Source organism: Lemur catta, chromosome 18 (assembly GCF_020740605.2).
Source record: "Lemur catta isolate mLemCat1 chromosome 18, mLemCat1.pri, whole genome shotgun sequence".
Lineage (NCBI taxonomy): Eukaryota > Metazoa > Chordata > Mammalia > Primates > Lemuridae > Lemur > Lemur catta.
Genome location: NC_059145.1, coordinates 43,959,600 through 43,965,414, shown reverse-complemented (window position 1 = coordinate 43,965,414; position 5,815 = coordinate 43,959,600).

Below are 5,815 nucleotides of genomic sequence, written 5' to 3'. Positions count from 1 at the left end.
TCCCCTATGGCCCGCACTAGGGCAGCCACAACCTGTCCCTGGCTGGCTCCAGCATCCTGACTCCTCCTGGGCCTCTGCACAGGTGGGTGGGGCGTTCACAGCACTGCTGGTGAGAGGAACCCCTGGGGACAGGGGACCCCAGCCTGTGCCGGTGCTTGCCCTCATGAGGCCGGCACTAATAGGAAATTCTATTTTGTTGTCATTTAATGTCTTCATTCCTGCCTTTAAGATGGCACGGAAGGTTCCATAAGCTACATGTTTCCTAGTTAAGCTCTTTCCTCTTGTGTTTATACAGTTTTGTTTGTTACACTCTTTGCACCTTAAACTCCCACTGCTCCCCCACGCTACCACCTTCCCAGCATGGCCAGGGTGGGAAGAGGCCCAGGCCCAAGGGGCATGGTTGGGGGCGCTGAACCCTTCTGACCTCCTTGTGAGGCCCATGGCGCTGGGGCACAGGGGGCTGGGGACATTTTAATCATCAATAAATGAAGCACTTTATTCTGTACAGATGTGGGCAGGCCCAAGGTGCCCGAGTGATGTGAGGTTTTATAATCCAAGCCGCACCACCCTGGTCGTTCTCTGGGCTTGGAGGGGACAGTGCCAGCAGGTTCCCTGGCCCGGGTGGGTCTGGGGCTGCAGGGGGGCAGTACAAGCCAGAGCCCGCAGACACACCCTCAGGCACCCCTGCTTTCCCCGAGGAGGAATGCCGGGCTCCAGGCTCTGCAGTTCCCCGACCCCGAAGACAGGGCTTCCAGGCTCCTGCGTCGCTGCAGCTCTTTTCCTCCCCTGCACCGCTGATCTCTGGGCTTCCATGATGTCCTCAGGGTCCCTCCTCTTTCCCCCTTGCTATTTCTAACCTCTGGTCCCAGTGCCTGGCAGCTCTTCAGAGCTGGCTCACATTTTCCCAAAAAAGTTGATCTTGCCCAGTGGGCCACAGGCAGGGACCTCTGCGGGTTCTCCAGCCCTTATCACTAGCACCAGGGTCTCCCATAGGGCCTGGTGGCCTTGCTTCCTGCTGGCCCCACTGCAGCCTGAGTAGGCCTGGGGCCCTGGCCAGGCTGGGACCCTGCTCTCGCAGGCCATAGTTTGACAAGCAGAGGTCAAAGACAGGTGTGGGGCACTGGTATGAAACCCTGACCCAGGACTTGGGTTTCCTGTTCTCACACACTTCCCCTCAGGGCAGGAGAGGGGTCCAGACAGCTGGCTGGGTACTGGTCAAAATGGTCACTGTAGCTGTAGGTGGGCACAGCCAGCCTCTCTCTTGGGAGGCCCTGTCCCTCTGGGGACAGGAGCCTGTGTCCCTGGTGCTAAACACTCTCTTCCCCTTGGGCCAGTGTTGGTGGGAGCGCCTTTCCAGCCAGCCCACAAGGCCAGAAGCAATAATGGCACCTTAGCGTGCCAGTACGGATAGGGGTTCTTGTTTTACCAGCTTTTACATCTCCTTTTTATTTGAAAAACCAATTAATGAGCACCCAGATGTTGGAGTGAGAGGACTGGGGCATCTTACCCACTTCCCGAGGCTGCAGCCCCGGGCTCAGGATCATCACCTCCCGGGAGATCTGTTGACGTCCCTCTGTCCAGCTGAGCTGCTCAGCCTATTTGGCCAGCACTCAGGCCTGGAGCCTGGGCCTGCCCCCTCTGCAGCCCCCGGCTGTCTGGTCTTGGCTGGCTGGGGTGAGTGGCCAAGGGATGACATGGGCCTCCAGCCCTGGCTCATGCTGCCATGGCCTCCACAGTGCCCCCTCACAGGGGGCTTGGTGGTGGCAGAATGGCTGTGCCCAGACCTTGATGTCTAGTCATGTATGGGCACCCCACAGCCCCAGAGTTTGTGGGGGACAGCAGGTGTGTGGGTGAGAAGAGTGAAGGGAAATAAAGTCAGTACAACTCCTGTCCCTTGGCCCAGCCTCTTCTTTGCACTTGGCCTGCCCTGACTATTGGCTGCAAAGACTTGAACCAGAGCGAGGCTGGTGCGTAACTCGACAGCTCAGCATGCAGACCCCACGGACGTCCGTGCCCTGGAGCACCCGTGGACTCCATCTCCCTCCCCTGAGGGTAGGCTGGGCTTTGGGGAACACCCAGAGTCAGGAGCTGAGGCAAGGGCAGCGAAGGGCCCTGAACTGGAGCTGGGTCTTGGGTCAGACACAGGAGCCTGAGAGGGGAGGGGTCCTGGGGCTGCTGCGGACGAGGCCCTGATGGCAGTGCCCACAGGAGGCCAGGGCCTGTGCAGGGGTGGCTTCCCGTGGGCACCAGAATGTAGGCACAGGCGCTCCCGTTCATGTGCTCAGCATGGGGGATGCTGTGATGAGCAAGATGGACTCGTCCCTCCCTCGGCGGTGGTGGCTGAAGGGGCCGGACACCAGAGGTGCTGACACCGGCACCTGGGAAGACAAAAGGTCAGATGAAGACAGGTGGTAGCCTCCTAGGAGGGAGCAGGGCGCTCTCCTGGGGACCTCAGAATTATTTCATTGTACAGAACACTTGTTTTGTGCTGGGTGGAATCCTAGGCCCTGGGGACACATGGTGATTGAGGCCCCTACTCTTGTGGCACTTACCTCTGAATACACAGAGAGGGGTCAGACAGAATGTCCCAGGACTGGGGGAGGGGCTGGGCGGGCTCGTTGACTGGCCAGAGAGGAGGTGCAGGTTCTAGGACGTTGGCATTGCCTTTCTGCCTAGTCCCACTTTGACTGAAGGGAACGGGCTCACTCAGGACACTCTAAAAACAAGCCTCACTGGTAGCCCTGGGGCCTGGCTGCTCCCCTGCCCCGTGTGTGGATTCTGCTTCTCTCTGTTTCCGCTGTCTTCCCTCTTGGTCCCCATCAGGTTTTATGATGCCTCTTTTTCCTTTAGCCCCCCGCCCTGCACCCCAAGTTCTCACAGTATTTCCACCGTGACGCTGCAGAGTCTTGGGCACTCTCGTGCTGTGACTAGCAGGTGCCGTGGTTGGCACTCACTGTCTCTCAGTTTTGTTCTTTGGGACCAAGCTGCTTACTAACACCACACGTCCTGAAGCACGGGCCAGAGCAGCACTGCCCTGCTGGAGAAAGCTGGGCTTTCCTCCCTTCTAAAGCACGGCAGGGGACGATGAGGTGAGGAAGTGAGGCACCTCTGGCTTGGCGGGGTGCCCTTGGGCCTCCGCATGATTGTGTGGCTTTGTAGAGTCGGGACTGGCAAATAAGTCAGGTTAGGCTGGGCTCTGCTGCAGGAACAAGCCACCTCCCAACCTCGGTGGCTTAACCGCCATGGCTCTGGGTGAGGCTCCAGGGCAGTCATTCTCCATGTGGTGGCTCAGAATTCCAGGCTGCTTTGGCTCTGTGTCACCTTCATTTCAACACGGGCCTCCAGAGTGACCAGAGCCAGGGAAGAGATGGAGTGGAGAATGACACCTTGGCTCTTTGGTGTGTTGCCATCCAGAAGTGACATATCACTTCTGTTTATATTTCATTATCCAAAGCAAGTTCCATGTCTGCGCCCATGTTCAAGGGGGTGTGGAAATGCGGCCCTACTATGTGGCTGGAAAGAGTGGTGAGTGGCAATTTCCTTTCCTACACTTGGGCCTCTGCGTCTTGGCAGGCCAGGCTGCGAGATGTCCAGCCTGCGGAGCTGGTTTCTAAAGTCTCTGCAGGGTCAGTGATCAAAAGGAACAGTATCTCCCAAGGTTCTGCCTGGCTGGAGGTAGCACAAACCTCCGCCATCTCCACAGATGACAGCACTGGGACCCATGGAGAGTGGGGAAGAGGACAGGCTCCATCCTCCTCCTACACCTCCAGGGAAGGAAAAGCAGCTCAGCAGTCCCCCCAACCCCCCTCCCGCCGCCACCTGGAACTTCTTTTCCCCTCACCCCTGCCTCACCCACGCTGGAGAGAGGGTCTCTGGAAAACCCTGGGGCCAAACCTGTCCCCATGCACCCTGGGAGGCTTGGCCTAAGACCACAGCTCTCCTGTACTGTGGGCACTTGACCGTCACTGCTCACCCACAACTACTGAGGTGGCTGAGGGCCTGAGGCAACGAGGCTCAGAGAGGCAAAGCCACCTGCCTGCAGCCAGAACGTGGTGGAGCCAGGATGTGAACCCAGGTCTATCTGATCCCAAAGCCATGTTCTCTAAGCGCTGCACAAGGCCACTTCCCTTCTGCTCAGCACAGAGCTGGGCGCACAGTGGCATTCAGGAGAGCACAGCAGTGGGTGGTGAGCCAGGGCTATTGGCTGCAAATGACAGAGCCCCTCTAGCTAACTTAAGCAGAAGCAATTTAATGAAACGCTGTTAATTAAATCTCCAAGAGAACCAGAGACTCAAGCTCTGGGCTGACACAGCTGAGAACAAACCCAAACCACCCTGCACCACTTGCCCCAGGGGAGGTGTGACTGCCACCTCAGCTGGGAACTAATGACACTAAGGGCTGCACATAAGAAACTCTGTTTCTGCTGCTCCCCAAAACTAAACGCCCTCTGCCACGCTCAGAGAACGCTGGAGTCTGCGTGGTGCCTGCTTCCTTGCTTTCCTTTCATCTGGATCAGTCTCGCACCGGTGTGTCTAATGGGCAGAAGCCAGTTACATGTTTATGCAATAGCTGCAAGGCAGGCTGGGAAAGTGAGTTATGTTTTCTACTGTGGGCAGGTAGGACTCACCAGGCACTTCATTCCCAGCCAGAAAAAGGCTGTCCAAACATGCTAGGTGGTCGCAGAGTATAACACACAAGAACCATAATCTGGTCCTTCACAGCCCGACAGCAGCATCTGCCCTCTTCCACACAGTGGGAACAAGATGCTCTTGATTAACAACCTTCCTCATAAAAATAACATTACATTCATCCTCTTCTCAAAAGGGGACACCGTGATCTCTCATATCACTCCCAATCCAGGATCTGCTGGTGACAGCTGCCCCTCTTCTAATTCAGCTGTGGTTGCGTTTTGGTGTTGTGAAATGTATGGACTCCATTGCCAACCAGACCCTTTATAAAGGAGGATAAATGAAATGGGAGGGGGAAAGAAAATCAAAATACATACATGCGTCTTATTCAGCGTGATGGTTAATTGTAGGCGTCAACTATACTGAGTTAAGGGATACCCAGATAACAAGTACAGCATTATTTCTGCGTGTATCTGTGAGGGTGTTTTGGGAAGAGATTAGCATTTGAATCAAAAGACTGAGTAAAGATTGTAAACCAGGGGTCAAGAGAAAAGAAATTAAAAAATTTAAACATTTAAAAATTAAAAAAAATAGACTGAGTAAGGAAGATCCACCCCCACCCAACATGAGTGGATGCCATCCAATCTATCGAGAGCCCTGACAGAACAAAAAGGCAAAGGAAGGGTAACTCACTGTCTTCTGAAGCTGGGGCATCCGTCTTCTCCTGCCCTCAGACATCAGAGCTCCAGATTCCCTGGCCTTTGGCCTGGAACTCCGAGTAACACGATCAGTTCCTCTGGTTCTCAGGCCATCGGACTCAGACTGAAACATCTCACCAGCTTTCCTGGGCCTCCAACTTGCAGACAGCAGATTGTGGGACTTCTTGTCCTCTATAATCATGTGAGCCAATTCTTACAATAAACCGCCTCTTGTATCTCTCTCTATATCCCATCGGTTCTGTTTCTCTGAAGAACCCAGACTAACATACCCAGCAAGGAAGAAAAGACAGGAAGACGCTCCAATCTTACTCAGCCATTGGTCTGAGGTCAAGATGGCACTGACGGCTTCTTCCCACTCTCCCCTACTAGCGTTCCCTGCCCTTCACCAGCACCTGGGTGGCCACGGGAACTCACCTGGAAGGGCACCTCAAATCTGCTTTCTTGCGGGGCAGGAAGGATGGGCACTGG